Source organism: Aricia agestis, chromosome Z, assembly GCF_905147365.1.
Source record: "Aricia agestis chromosome Z, ilAriAges1.1, whole genome shotgun sequence".
NCBI classification, from domain to species: domain Eukaryota; kingdom Metazoa; phylum Arthropoda; class Insecta; order Lepidoptera; family Lycaenidae; genus Aricia; species Aricia agestis.
Window position 1 is genome coordinate 36,842,304 of NC_056428.1, and position 17,390 is coordinate 36,859,693.

Genomic DNA, 17,390 nt, shown 5'->3' on the forward strand with positions numbered 1-17,390 from the left:
AATAAAAACATCGCTGAAAGAATGACTCTCATAGCTTAAAAATTTACCAAGATATGACAATTCAAACATCTCATAAAATATGATATTGAATGTACTGTCACTTCTTGGTGGAAATTCATCTTCAATATTAAATAATTATACACTTTCCTTGCACTTATTCCACTTTATTTTAATATATGTATTTATTACAAAATTGTTAAATACACGACCGGTTTCGAAAAAATCATCATCAGGTGTACTGCAGGTAATTTTAAATTTTTAAAAAATTTGTAAACAAAAACTGGGTTGTCAGCACCACAAATTTTTCCTACCATTCAGTAAAATTTTTATACCATAAACAATATTTTCTACCAAAAATCACAAATTAAATTTTAAATTTATACCTATAACATTGATAAACTAAAAACAATAATTACTTTAAAAATATCAGCAAATCAATTAAATGTCATATAACCATAAGTAATAATACAATAATAATAACAATTCATAAAAATACGTCAATCTTTAAATAAGTCAATAATGTCAGAAAATAATAAATTGATAAAAAACATGTCATAGTAATGCCAATGTCAGTTTATAAAATCTCTAATAACTAAATTAATTAATGTCAGATGTAAAATAATGTCCTAAAATAAATTTTAAATGTCTTGTAATAGTACCGAATTTGAGAGGCATGTCTGATCATTTAAAAGGTTCCCATATTTCTTGTGTTTGTTTATTTCCAGTGCTTCTAATGCATCCATCTTCCTGCTTTTCGGCAATACATGTAGATATTCGATGTTTTTATCGGGATCGAAGTGATGTCCATTGGTATTTAAGTGTTCGGCAAATGTGGATCTATCCGTTTTCTTCTTCCATGCTGTTAGATGTTCTTTGATTCTTGTTTTAAATTTTCTACCTGTTTGGCCTATATATACTCCACTACATGTATCGCAGGTAAGTTTGTATATACCACTGCTGTCTGTGATATTATATTTGTCTTTATTGTTACACAATAAATTCTTAAGGGAACCTGTGGTGTAAAACGCTACCTTTGTATCTTCGTTTTGCAGAATTCTCTGAAATCTGTAGGATAATGGACCAATGAAAGGAATTTTTACCCATGTTTTTACTGTTTTTTCTTTTTCTTCTCTATGGTTATACAGCATTTTTTCTATCATTCTCTTCTTAGCTCTCTTTAACATTCTGTCGATCAATCCTCTTTTGTAGCCGTTATTTTCAGCAATGTGCTTGATGGTATTTAGCTCCACCCTGAAATCTCTTGTATCCAGAGGTACCTTTAGCAGCCGGTGTATAAAAGCATGGAATGTAGCATGCTTATGCTGATATGGATGGCATGAGTTTGCGTGGAGGATGTTGTCGCTGTACGTAGGTTTCCTAAAGATATTAAATTTATGTCGGCCACGTTCTATACGCACCGTTAAATCTAGAAAATTCAATGTGTTGTTTCCTATTTCTATCGTCATTTGTATTTTGTTGCTGTAAGTATTAATATGCCTGAAAAACTGATTTAACAGCGAGTGATCACCTTTCCATAGGCAAATGATGTCATCCACATATCTGTACCAATATACAATATTGTCTTTATATGAGGATTCAAGAATTTTTGTTTCCAGATCGTCCATGTAAATGTCTGCGCATAGAGGAGACAAAGGGCTGCCCATCGCTAGTCCATCCGTTTGTTTATAAATCTTATTATTGTATATAAAATAATTTTGGTCTAGGCAAACCTTAAAAATAGCCTTTAAATCTATAATTTCTTGTGCATCCAAATGTGACGTGCATAAAATTTCGTCTAATATATTCAAACATTCCTTAACCGGTATATTTGAAAATAAGTTTTTTACATCAAACGATACAAGAATTGCGTTTTCTGGGACTTGAATATTTTTGATTTTATTTACTAAATGTAGACTATCATAAATCGTATGTTTTGGTTGAAATTTTGTCAATTGTTTGAAAATTATATTAGCTTTCTTAGCCAAGTTATAAGCTGGTGCTGTGACATATGAGACTACTGGTCTTATTGGCTCTCCCTGCTTGTGTAGTTTGTAGAAACCATAAAGTCTCGGTGGCAGGGGGTTCATAGGTAAAATTGTTGCTATCGGTATCTTTTTAAGCACACTGTCGGTGGAGCGAACTACTTCTTTGACTTCATTATGAAAAACTTCAGTAGGATCCTTTTTTTAAATTTCAAATTCATTGTTATTTAAAAAATCTGTTATTTTTTCTTGATAGTCAACTTTTGTTTCAATCACTACTGTATTACCTTTATCTGCCTTAGTGATAACTAAACCATTATCTCTTATTTTCCTCTTTAAGTTTTTTATTACATTAGACTCTTCTAAACTTGTAGAGAACATATTATGGTCATGTTTTAATTTGTGTAATGTTAAAGCACAAGACTGTTTTGCTATTCTCATAAAATAGACATGCCTGAAACGCTCCATACAAATATGCTACGAAAGACTGACGTCACTCTTTCGTAGTTTCAAAGTGGTTTCATAACAAAAGTTGCTTTAAATTGCATTAGTTATCGAATGGTATACAAATATTGAAAAATTTAATTGAAAAAAAAAATCGACTTGATTATCCAACTTTGAAGGCGCATAACAAAAAAAAAAACAAATGCTATCGAGCTGAAATTTTGGGAAAACTTATTTTTTACCGTGATTTTTTTATTTTATTAACAAATTTCGCTAACCTTTGACCTTGTCATCATCCCTATTGTGGTGGTTTTGAAATGCGAAAAGTTTGTAAGTTACCGAAAGCTTCAATTTAATTTGGTTATTAAAACTTATATAGACATTGAGCGACACTAACTTTAGTTGTTGTAGATGCAAAAAATAGTAAAAACAGATAGTCTATTGTGCATCTACAACTGCAAAAGTTTTGAGTCGCCCAACCACTGCTTCAAGAAATATTTTGAAGACAAATGTTTTGAAGACTATCAAGAAAATAACCTCAACTTCAAATCGATTGCTGTCTGGCGTACAGTCCTCGCGAGTACCTTCGATCCTCGTTGGCAAGATATTCAGACCCGAGTATGAGAATTGGACTCCAGATTGTATCCTGCTTGAAATCTCTTGGGGTGTCGAAGCGGTTTTAACATTAGACATAATATGTAAGACACTTTGGACATCCCAATCGTTTTTGAGCTCTACTCCAAGGAAGACGAAGAGTATAGGTAATAAAATCGCCAGTTATATTATTATTAATTATTATATTAGCCAACTACTCGTATATTAAAACATATATTAGCAAACAAAACTAAATTTCTTACTCGAAAAAATCCATGGAAATAGACCCAAATACATTTTTTTATGTATGTACTGCTTATATTTTGTTCGTAACGAACTGGCAGTGGGTTCAAGATTTGCACCAACGCACCGAAAGTGTCAGGATGTTATATTTTCTTTTAACCTATTATAAGTGATTGATAGATTTGGGTCTATTCATCAGATCAGAACCAAATACTATATTTACAATAACAAGGCGAATATCGAAATAGAATAACATGCATATATATACAGGCTGTAACAAAAATAAGTGATAATACTTTAGGGTGTGTACGTGTTCCTTGTAGAGAGTTTACTGTGAAAGTAGCAGCGCTGAAAGACTAAAATTTTTTGTCACATTTATATGGGATAAATGTGACAAAAAATTTTAGTCTTTTAGCGCTGCTACTTTCACAGTAAACTCTCTACGAGGAACACGTACACACCCTTAATTATTATCACTTATTTTTGTTACACCCTGTATATATTTAGATATGGTTAGAAATAGTACTTAATATGCAAAATAGTATAAGTATAGTATATCCGTCGTAGGCAAATGGCGGAGCCAATATATTCAGGTTGGGTTGCACCAACTAACTTTAACTGTAACTTTAACTTTACCTACAATACAAAATGTCAAATCTTTGGTGAAAGTTAAAAATTGACGCCATAACCATAGAGCTCGACAAAGTTTTAAATGCACGTGGCGAAAAAAGGAACTAACGATGCCATCATACAAAAACACAATTTTTGACAGTTCTCCTTTACCAGCAGCGCCCCCGCCTACGTTCATTTATAACCTTGTTGGACCAGCTGTCATCTGTCAATATCTCCGGTCAAAGTTAAGGTTAAAGTTAAAGTTAAATATAGCCTAACTATAACCATAGCTTTAACTGTAACCACGCCTCTGGTGCAACCCAACTTAAGTAAATTAGTCAGATTGTGTTTAGATGTGATCTATCGTCTGAGACTAATCTCAGACGATAGATCACATCTAAATTTGTTTTGACATAGCTCGATCAAATAGCGAGCTCTTTCACCTGCCTTTGAAACAATTTCTTTGATCAATTTCTCTAATATAATCAATTTTTCAGGGCAGTTGTTGGCACTTTCTTGACTTTCTTTTTATTTCAGAAATCATGGACGTTTTCAATCGTCTTTGGTTCCTGAAGTGAGAAGAATTTCAGGTCACATGACACATGCACATCACATTGTAAAGAAGAGAAGAAGAAAACGGCGCAGAGAAGAGTTTAAATCATCCAGAATAACTTACAGTCTTAGAGTATTTCATAACGATTTCACGTAGATTATAATAGGCTTGATGACTTTTTTTTTTTATTATTGGTAAGTAATTGAAAGACCTTTAAAAAATAAAAACATCGCTGAAAGAATGACTCTCATAGCTTAAAAATTTACCAAGATATGACAATTCAAACATCTCATAAAATAGACATGCCTGAAACGCTCCATACAAATATGCTACGAAAGACTGACGTCACTCTTTCGTAGTTTCAAAGTGGTTTCATAACAAAAGTTGCTTTAAATTGCATTAGTTATCGAATGGTATACAAATATTGAAAAATTTAATTGAAAAAAAAAATCGACTTGATTATCCAACTTTGAAGGCGCATAACAAAAAAAAACAAATGCTATCGAGCTGAAATTTTGGGAAAACTTATTTTTTACCGTGATTTTTTTATTTTATTAACAAATTTCGCTAACCTTTGACCTTGTCATCATCCCTATTGTGGTGGTTTTGAAATGCGAAAAGTTTGTAAGTTACCGAAAGCTTCAATTTAATTTGGTTATTAAAACTTATATAGACATTGAGCGACACTAACTTTAGTTGTTGTAGATGCAAAAAATAGTAAAAACAGATAGTCTATTGTGCATCTACATCTGCAAAAGTTTTGAGTCGCCCCACCACTGCTTCCAGAAATATTTTGAAGACAAATGTTTTGAAGACTATCAAGAAAATAACCTCAACTTCAAATCGATTGCTTTCTGGCGTGCAGTCCTCGCGAGTACCTTCGATCCTCGTTGGCAAGATATTCAGACCCGAGTATGAGAATTGGACTCCAGATTGTATCCTGCTTGAAATCTCTTAGGGTGTCGAAGCGGTTTTAACATTAGACATAATATGTAAGACACTTTGGACATCCCAATCGTTTTTGAGCTCTACTCCAAGGAAGACGAAGAGTATAGGTAATAAAATCGCCAGTTATATTATTATTAATTATTATATTAGCCAACTACTCGTATATTAAAACATATATTAGCAAACAAAACTAAATTTCTTACTCGAAAAAATCCATGGAAATAGACCCAAATACATTTTTTTATGTATGTACTGCTTATATTTTGTTCGTAACGAACTGGCAGTGGGTTCAGGATTTGCACCAACGCACCGAAAGTGTCAGGATGTTATATTTTCTTTTAACCTATTATGAGTGATTGATAGATTTGGGTCTATTCATCAGATCAGAACCAAATATTATATTTACAATAACAAGGCGAATATCGAAATAGAATATCATGCATATATATACAGGATGTAACAAAAATAAGTGATAATACTTTAGGGTGTGTACGTGTTCCTCGTAGAGAGTTTACTGTGAAAGTAGCAGCGCTAAAAGACTAAAATTTTTTGTCACATTTATCCCATATAAATGTGACAAAAAATTTTAGTCTTTCAGCGCTGCTACTTTCACAGTAAACTCTCTACAAGGAACACGTACACACCCTTAATTATTATCACTTATTTTTGTTACACCCTGTATATATTTAGATATGGTTAGAAATAGTACTTAATATGCAAAATAGTATAAGTATAGTATATCCGTCGTAGGCAAATGGCGGAGCCAATATATTCAGGTTGGGTTGCACCAACTAACTTTAACTGTAACTTTAACTTTACCTACAATACAAAATGTCAAATCTTTGGTGAAAGTTAAAAATTGACGCCATAACCATAGAGCTCGACAAAGTTTTAAATGCACGTGGCGAAAAAAGGAACTAACGATGCCATCATACAAAAACACAATTTTTGACAGTTCTCCTTTACCAGCAGCGCCCCCGCCTACGTTCATTTATAACCTTGTTGGACCAGCTGTCATCTGTCAATAATATCTCCGGTCAAAGTTAAGGTTAAAGTTAAAGTTAAATATAGCCTAACTATAACCATAGCTTTAACTGTAACCACGCCTCTGGTGCAACCCAACTTAAGTAAATTAGTCAGATTGTGTTTAGATGTGATCTATCGTCTGAGACTAATCTCAGACGATAGATCACATCTAAATTTGTTTTGACATAGCTCGATCAAATAGCGAGCTCTTTCACATGCCTTTGAAACAAATTTTTTTATCAATTTCTCTAATATAATCAATTTTTCAGGGCAGTTGTTGGCACTTTCTTGACTTTCTTTTTATTTCAGAAATCATGGACGTTTTCAATCGTCTTTGGTTCCTGAAGTGAGAAGAATTTCAGGTCACATGACACATGCACATCACATTGTAAAGAAGAGAAGAAGAAAACGGCGCAGGGAAGAGTTTAAATCATCCAGAATAACTTACAGTCTCTGAGTATTTCATAACGATTTCACGTAGATTATAATTGTGGTTGTTTTGAAATACGAAAAGTTTGTAAGTTACAGAAAGCTTCAAGTTAATTTTGTTATTAAAACTTATATAGACATTGAGAGACACTAACTTTAGTTGTTGTAGATGCAAAAAATAGTAAAAACAGATAGTCTATTGTGCATCTACAACTGCAAAAGTTTTGAGTCGCCCCACCACTGCTTCAAGAAATATTTTGAAGACAAATGTTTTGAAGACTATCAAGAAAATAACCTCAACTTCAAATCGATTGCTTTCTGGCGTACAGTCCTCGCGAGTACCTTCGATCCTCGTTGGCAAGATATTCAGACCCGAGTATGAGAATTGGACTCCAGATTGTATCCTGCTTGAAATCTCTTGGGGTGTCGAAGGGGTTTTAACATTAGACATAACATGTAATGCACTTTGGACATCCCGATAGTTTTTGAGCTCCACTCCAAGGAAGAAGAAGAGTATAGGTAATAAATCATCAGTTATAATATTATTAATACTTAATTATATTAGCCAAATACTAGACGTAAACTATTTATCATTGATAGGTTTAAGGTTACGTCACTGTATATAATATAAAGTACTGACTTATTAAATAACGTAAAAAAGAAATACTTAACAATCGAAAAAAATCGAAACTCGAATGTATGATGATACCACCTCTTATAGAAAGATGTTGGGTAAGCGTTAGCGCGATAAGAGACGCACAGCGCCATCTAGTATGAATTTTTGGAACTAACTCAATTTGAACAAATTTTCGTATTTTCACCCCTTTACATCCCTTCTTTCTAGTAAAAAAGTAGCCTATGTCCTTTCTCAGGCTTTAGACTATCTGTATACAAAATTTCATTACAATCGGTTCGGTAGTTTTGGCGGGAAAGCGAGACAGACAGATAGACAGACAGAGAGACAGAGATACTTTCGCATTTATAATATTAGTATAGATATACTAGCCAACAAAACTAAATTTCTTACTCGAAAAAAGCCACGGAAAGAGACCCAAATACATTTTTTTAAGTAAGTATGTACTATCATTGCTTATATTTTGTTCGTAACGAACTGGCAGTGGGTTCAGGATTTGCACCAACGCACCGAAAGTGTCAGGATGTTATATTTTCTTTTAACCTATTTTGAGTGATTGATAGATTTTGGTCTATTCATCAGGACTCGGGAGACTTTTTCCTAGGTTTAAGATATTAGTATATTTGAAGTCATCAATAAAAACCTTGTTTAGTCGAAGCATTAAATATATTATGTATTACTGTTTTATATGCATGATATTCTATTTCGATATTCACCTTGTTATTGTAAATATAATATTTGGATTGTTTGATAAATAAAAAAGATTTTAAAACTTGCAGCATATAAACATTGTATAATATAGTGTTTTTCAGATCTCTCTCAGTGCTATATTATTATATTTCAATAAAGCTTCGATGTGTGTATAATGTACTATTACTACCAACCATTACTATCGATGTCAGAGACCGTGGAAATACAGAAAGTTTACTGAATTCTCGTCCACTCGAAGAAGATTTATAAATTAAATTATATATTAGATGCAACAATTGTAAAAACAGATAGTATATTGTGCATCTACAACTGCAAAAGTTTTGAGTCGCCCAACCACTGCTTCAAGAAATATTTTGAAGACAAATGTTTTGAAGACTATCAAGAAAATAACCTCAACTTCAAATCGATTGCTTTCTGGCGTACAGTCCTCGCGAGTACCTTCGATCCTCGTTGGCAAGATATTCAGACCTGAGTATGAGAATTGGACTCCAGATTGTATCCTGCTTGAAATCTCTTGGGGTGTCGAAGGGGTTTTAACATTAGACATAACATGTAACACACTTTGGACATCCCGATAGTTTTTGAGCTCCACTGCAAGGAAGAAGAAGAGTATAGGTAATAAAATCATCAGTTATAATATTATTAATACTTAATTATATTAGCCAAATATTAGACGTATATTAAAACATATACTAGCCAATAAAACTAAATTTCTTACTCGAAAAAAGCCACGGAATGAGACCCAAATACATTTTTTTTAAGTAAGTATGTACTATCATTGCTTATATTTTGTTCGTAACGAACTGGCAGTGGGTTCAGGATTTGCACCAACGCACCGAAAGTGTCAGGATGTTATATTTTCTTTTAACCTATTATGAGTGATTGATAGATTTTGGTCTAATAATCAGGACTCGGGAGACTTTTTCCTAGGTTTAAGATATTATTATATTTGAAGTCATCAATAAAAACCTTGTTTAGTCGAAGCATTAAATATAATATGTATTACTGTATTATATGCATGATATTCTATTTCGATATTCGCCTTGTTATTGTAAATATAATATTTGGATTGTTTGATAAATAAAAAAGATTTTAAAACTTGCAGCATATATACATTGTATAATATAGTGTTTTTCAGATCGCTCTCAGTGCTATATTATTATATTTCAATAAAGCTTTGATGTGTGTATAATGTACTATTAATACTAACCATTACTATCGATGTCAGAGACCGTGGAAATACAGAAATTTTACTGAATTCTCCTCCACTCGAAGAAGATTTATAAATTAAATTAAATATTAGATGCAAAAAATAGTAAAAACAGATAGTCTATTGTGCATCTACAACTGCAAAAGTTTTGATTTGCCCCACCACTGCTTCAAGAAATATTTTGAAGACAAATGTTTTGAAGACTATCAAGAAATTTAACCGCATTCTCAGTTCCCTACTAAAAATGTTACCAGTAGAAAAGACTAACAATAAATACATAAAAGTTTCATATGCTATGTACAATAAAATGAAGTATAACAATCCACAACTGGAATATTATAACAGTAAAAAAGAAATATTATGTTTGCCTAGGCTACACTTTGTATATTTTCCTAACACAATAATAATTAATAAAACTAGTATATTAATTATTATAACTCATATTATAATGTTGCCTCTAGTACTAATCCTGCGGCATCTTGTTGCATTATACAATTATACATCCCTAACAAATATTATCCACCTCATAAATTGCAACATTATGTCAAAAGAAACTGTATACTAGTTTACTATTATTACGGGAAACTATATAGATGGTTCACCTCCTACATTAAAAATAGATCCCAAGCAGTAGTCGTCAATGGCTTTACATCTTCATGGTATGAGGTGCCATCCGGCGTCCCTCAGGGGTCGCTGTTGGGACCGTTGTTGTTCAACATATTTGTTAACGAAATACACTTGCTTTCGTCATTCGAGGTTCCTCCTGTATGCTGATGACATGAAAGTGTTTAGAAAAATTTGTAACCTGCATGATTGTCACCTGCTGCAGGAGGACCTTCGAAGACTTGAGGCATACTGTAATATCTACAAACTCAACCTAAACGTAGCAAAATGTTGTTCAATGACTTTCAGCCGATCTTCTAAAGCCATTGATAATTCATACTTACTAAAAAACCAATACTTAAAAAAGGTTAATGAGGTACGGGAGGAACGGGGGCTCCCAATTCCAAAGTATAAAAACAACAAAAATTCTCTACTATTCGTTTGTTCGCAGTGTTCTAGAGTATGTTTCTGAAATTTGGAATCCCCAATATAGCATCCACATTAATCGGTTGGAATCAATCCAAAGACGGTTCACGAGATTTCTGCAATTTAAATGCAACACATTGGATCATAATTATAAGTCCAGGTGCAGGCGATACCACCTCCTGCCTTTACACCTAAGACGTCAAATAACGGACATCTCGATGCTGCTCAAAATCGCGCAACATAAAATAGACTCCCCTCTCCTACTTTCTAAAATTAACATCAAAGTTCCCAATCGATCTTCCAGAATATCCTCTTATAATCCCCTTTACATCCCTTTTTCCCACACAAACTATAGAAAAAATTCCTTCTTTATAAGATCTTGTAATAGCTTTAATGATTTGCACAAACGTTTTGACTTAGACATATTTAACTCAACGGTTACCGGCACAAAAAGACTTGTATCTAAGCATTGGTTTGACGGTGTTCTCTGACTGTCGTTTAATATTAATAACCGATCTTTGATTATTTAAATATTTCAAAATTAATAATAATTATAAATGTCCGTACTTAGCCTTTAATAAGCTATAATTTTTCTATAAGTGAGTTTATGTAAATTTTTGTAAGCTTTCGTAATTAATTAGTTTCTAAATGTGAAAACGAGTAAATGGTGTCTAGATTTTATACAGCCTTCTATAAATTAAAAAATACTGTATGTTTTCCAAATAAATAAAAAAAATAAAAAAATAACCTCAACTTCAAATCGATTGCTTTCTGGCGTACAGTCCTCGCGAGTACCTTCGATCCTCGTTGGCAAGATATTCAGACCCGAGTATGAGAATTGGACTCCAGATTGTATCCTGCTTGAAATCTCTTGGGGTGTCGAAGGGGTTTTAACATTAGACATAATATGTTTCACACTTTGGACATCCCGATAGTTTTTGAGCTCCACTCCAAGGAAGAAGAAGAGTATAGGTAATAAAATCGTCAATTATATTATTATTAATGCTTAATTATATTAGCCAAATACTAGACGTATTTTAAAACATATACTAGCCAACAAAACTAAATTTCTTACTCGAAAAAAGCCACGGAAAGAGACCCAAATACATTTTTTTTATGTATGTACTGCTTATATTTTGTTCGTAACGAACTGGCAGTGGGTTCAGGATTTGCACCAACGCACCGAAAGTGTCAGGATGTTATATTTTCTTTTAACCTATTATGAGTGATTGATAGATTTGGGTCTATTCAACAGATCAGAACCAAATATTATATTTACAATAACAAGGCGAATATCGAAATAGAATATCATGCATATATATACAGGGTGTGACAAAAATAAGTGATAATACTTTAGGGTGTGTACGTGTTCCTTGTAGAGAGTTTACTGTGAAAGTAGCAGCGCTGAAAGACCAAAATTTTTTTTCACTTTTGTATAGAGAAACTCGTGACGCTGGGGCGCTTGCCCATATAAATGTGAAAAAAAAATTTAGTCTTTCAGCGCTGCTACTTTCACAGTAAACTCTCTACAAGGAACACGTAGACACCCTTAATGATTATCACTTATTTTTGTTACACCCTGTATATATTTAGATATGGTTAGAAATAGTACTTAATATGCAAAATAGTATAAGTATAGTACACACACTGGCAAAATTAGAGGAACATAGGTAAAAAGGGCTACCTCTTGAACTCAAGTGGGTCGGGCTGAGTGAAATCCTTTTTTATAGTTTCTAAGCTAATTTAAGAAATAAAATATTGAACAAAACTGGCAAGTTGACAGGTTTTTATAGCAATTATGCCCTAATAAGTGTTTTTCGATTATTGACGTTGTAAGTGTTCCTGATAAGAATGGCGTTTTAGCGGGGTGCAAGGTATGCTCAGCTCATTTGATTGTTTGGTTTTTGGAAGAACACATTGCTTAGATACAAAATTAGTGATTTCCCAGCATCTGCGACAGCTAGAGCTGTAACCACGATAGAGAAAGGTCACACCTACCGTTCGGTCAGTCAGGCCTTACGTGTGTCGGCTTCCGTGGTTCATCGTAACTTTCAACGCTTCAGAGAGACTGGATCTTACGTTCGGAGACGAGAACAAGGCAGATATCGGGTGACAATGGTTCAGGATGACCATTTTGTAAGGAAACAAAACTTAAGAAATCGACCTCAAACTGCTATGCAGACACGAAACCTGTCGGAACAGGTCCAAGATGAACGTGTAAGTGATTGTACAGTAAGAAGAAGACACAAAAAAGTTAAATTAAACTCAAAAGTGCCAGCAAGGGCACCAAAACTTGAGACAGGACACCGAAGAGCCAGGCTAAGATTTGCGCGTGAACATCAAAATTAGACAAGTGAGTGAAATCTTGTGCTGTACAGTGATGGGAGCAAATTCTGTGTACATTGTATTGACAGGCGATAAAGAATGTGGATAAATCATAAGGAAAGCTACAGGCCATCAAAGTTACCGGAAACAGTGGCCTATGATGCAGGCTTCGTAATGGTTTGGAGTTGCATATGATTTGGAGCCCGCATGGAGCTGATGATTATAGATGATGGTACTTTGACAGTACAGGGCTATAGAACTGACATCCTGGAACTGCATGGTGTGCCTTTCACACAGTTTTAGGTAGTAATTTCAATTGTATGTGCGTCCATAGAGTAAGAAAATCGGGCATTATTACCTAAACGATGCTGGCGTAGCCCAGGTGGAGAGGCCAGCGTGGTCTACGGATGTGGATCCGATTGAAGACGTGTGGCACATCAATGGGTGAATGGTACGAGTTAAAACTCCAGCTCCAAAATGTGTCCAGGAGCTCGAGTTGGCGCTACTGGAGGAGTAGGAGAATATCCCACAGGAAATGATTGACAATCAAAATGCAAGCATGGAATGGCGTATCCAGGCCCTCTTGAGATCCATAGAAGGCATTACACGCTTTTAACATGACATTTCGTTAATAAAAATGGAGAATTTAACTTAAAAACTTACTACTGAAATTTCAAAGATTTTCTTAAATTTTGATTTTTGCCGATTTTTTTCTATTTTTCACGTTTTTATGCCCTAAATTTATATAAAATTTATTTTTTAATAATCAATTAGTAATTAAATAAATAAATTTATAAAAAACAGTGAACAATTTTCAAAAAAAATTAAAATTTTGTTATGTTCCTCTAATTTTGCCGGTGTGTTTATATCCGTCATAGACAAATGGCGGAGCCAATATATTCAGGTTGGGTTGCACCAACTAACTTTAACTGTAACTTTAACTTTACCTACAATACAAAATGTCAAATCTTTGGTGAAAGTTAAAAATGGACGCCATCAAGATGCCATACTTAACCATAACCATAGAGCTCGACAAAGTTTTAAATGCACGTGGCGAAAAAAGGAAATAACGATGCCATCATACAAAAACACCATTTTTGACAGTTCTCCTTTACCAGCAGCGCCCCCGCCCACGTTCATTTATAACCTTGTTGGACCAGCTGTCATCTGGCAATATCTCCGGTCAAAGTTAAGGTTAAAGTTAAAGTTAAATATAGCCTTAACTATAACTTTAACTTTAACCACGACTCTGGTGCAACCCAACTTAAGTAAATTAGTCAGATTGTGTTTAGATGTGATCTATCGTCTGAGACTAAGCTCAGACGATAGATCACATCTAAATTTGTTTTGACATAGCTCGATCAAATAGCGAGCTCTTTCACATGCCTTTGAAACAAATTTTTTTATCAATTTCTCTAATATAATCAATTTTTCAGGGCAGTTGTTGGCACTTTCTTGACTTTCTTTTTATTTCAGAAATCATGGACGTTTTCAATCGTCTTTGGTTTCTGAAGTGAGAAGAATTTCAGGTCACATGACACATGCACATCACATTGTAAAGAAGAGAAGAAGAAAACGGCGCAGAGAAGAGTTTAAATCATCCAGAATAACTTACAGTCTTAGAGTATTTCATAACGATTTCACGTAGATTATAATAGGCTTGATGACTATATTTTTTTTTTCTTATTGGTAATTGAAAGACCCTTAAAAAATAAAAACATCGCTGAAGGAATGACTCTCATTGCTTAAAAATTTACCAAGATATGACAATTCAAACATCTCATAAAATAGACATGCCCGAAACGCTCCATACAAATATGCTGCGAAAGACTGACGTCACTATTTCGTAGTTTCAAAGTGGTTTCATAACAAAAGTTGCTTTAAATTGCATAAGTTATCGAATGGTATACAAATATTGAAAAATTTAATTGAAAAAAAAAATCGACTTGATTATCCAACTTTGAAGGCGCATAACAAAAAAAAACAAATGCTATCGAGCTGAAATTTTGGGAACACTTATTTTTTACCGTGATTTTTTTATTTTATTAACAAAATTTGCTAACCTTTGACCTTGTCATCATCCCTATTGTGGTGGTTTTGAAATAAGAAAAGTTTGTAAGTTACCGAAAGCTTCAATTTAATTTGGTTATTAAAACTTATATAGACATTGAGCGACACTAACTTTAGTTGTTGTAGATGAAAAAAATGGTAAAAACAGATAGTCTATTGTGCATCTACAACTGCAAAAGTTTTGAGTCGCCCCACCACTGCTTCCAGAAATATTTTGAAGACAAATGTTTTGAAGACTATCAAGAAAATAACCTCAACTTCAAATCGATTGCTTTCTAGCGTACAGTCCTCGCGAGTACCTTAGATCCTCGTTGGCAAGATATTCAGACCCGAGTATGAGAATTGGACTCCAGATTGTATCCTGCTTGAAATCTCTTGGGGTGTCGAAGCGGTTTTAACATTAGACATAATATGTAAGACACTTTGGACATCCCAATCGTTTTTGAGCTCTACTCCAAGGAAGACGAAGAGTATAGGTAATAAAATCGCCAGTTATATTATTATTAATTATTATATTAGCCAACTACTCGTATATTAAAACATATATTAGCAAACAAAACTAAATTTCTTACTCGAAAAAATCCATGGAAATAGACCCAAATACATTTTTTTATGTATGTACTGCTTATATTTTGTTCGTAACGAACTGGCAGTGGGTTCAGGATTTGCACCAACGCACCGAAAGTGTCAGGATGTTATATTTTCTTTTAACCTATTATGAGTGATTGATAGATTTGGGTCTATTCATCAGATCAGAACCAAATATTATATTTACAATAACAAGGCGAATATCGAAATAGAATATCATGCATATATATACAGGATGTAACAAAAATAAGTGATAATACTTTAGGGTGTGTACGTGTTCCTTGTAGAGAGTTTACTGTGAAAGTAGCAGCGCTGAAAGACTAAAATTTTTTGTCACATTTATATGGGATAAATGTGACAAAAAATTTTAGTCTTTTAGCGCTGCTACTTTCACAGTAAACTCTCTACGAGGAACACGTACACACCCTTAATTATTATCACTTATTTTTGTTACACCCTGTATATATTTAGATATGGTTAGAAATAGTACTTAATATGCAAAATAGTATAAGTATAGTATATCCGTCGTAGGCAAATGGCGGAGCCAATATATTCAGGTTGGGTTGCACCAACTAACTTTAACTGTAACTTTAACTTTACCTACAATACAAAATGTCAAATCTTTGGTGAAAGTTAAAAATTGACGCCATAACCATAGAGCTCGACAAAGTTTTAAATGCACGTGGCGAAAAAAGGAACTAACGATGCCATCATACAAAAACACAATTTTTGACAGTTCTCCTTTACCAGCAGCGCCCCCGCCTACGTTCATTTATAACCTTGTTGGACCAGCTGTCATCTGTCAATATCTCCGGTCAAAGTTAAGGTTAAAGTTAAAGTTAAATATAGCCTAACTATAACCATAGCTTTAACTGTAACCACGCCTCTGGTGCAACCCAACTTAAGTAAATTAGTCAGATTGTGTTTAGATGTGATCTATCGTCTGAGACTAATCTCAGACGATAGATCACATCTAAATTTGTTTTGACATAGCTCGATCAAATAGCGAGCTCTTTCACCTGCCTTTGAAACAATTTCTTTGATCAATTTCTCTAATATAATCAATTTTTCAGGGCAGTTGTTGGCACTTTCTTGACTTTCTTTTTATTTCAGAAATCATGGACGTTTTCAATCGTCTTTGGTTCCTGAAGTGAGAAGAATTTCAGGTCACATGACACATGCACATCACATTGTAAAGAAGAGAAGAAGAAAACGGCGCAGAGAAGAGTTTAAATCATCCAGAATAACTTACAGATACAGTCTTAGAGTATTTCATAACGATTTCACGTAGATTATAATAGGCTTGATGACTTTTTTTTTTATTATTGGTAAGTAATTGAAAGACCTTTAAAAAATAAAAACATCGCTGAAAGAATGACTCTCATAGCTTAAAAATTTACCAAGATATGACAATTCAAACATCTCATAAAATAGACATGCCTGAAACGCTCCATACAAATATGCTACGAAAGACTGACGTCACTCTTTCGTAGTTTCAAAGTGGTTTCATAACAAAAGTTGCTTTAAATTGCATTAGTTATCGAATGGTATACAAATATTGAAAAATTTAATTGAAAAAAAAATCGACTTGATTATCCAACTTTGAAGGCGCATAACAAAAAAAAACAAACGCTATCGAGCTGAAATTTTGGGAAAACTTATTTTTTACCGTGATTTTTTTATTTTATTAACAAATTTCGCTAACCTTTGACCTTGTCATCATCCCTATTGTGGTGGTTTTGAAATGCGAAAAGTTTGTAAGTTACCGAAAGCTTCAATTTAATTTGGTTATTAAAACTTATATAGACATTGAGCGACACTAACTTTAGTTGTTGTAGATGCAAAAAATAGTAAAAACAGATAGTCTATTGTGCATCTACAACTGCAAAAGTTTTGAGTCGCCCCACCACTGCTTCAAGAAATATTTTGATGACAAATGTTTTGAAGATTATCAAGAAAATAACCTCAACTTCAAATCGATTGCTTTCTGGC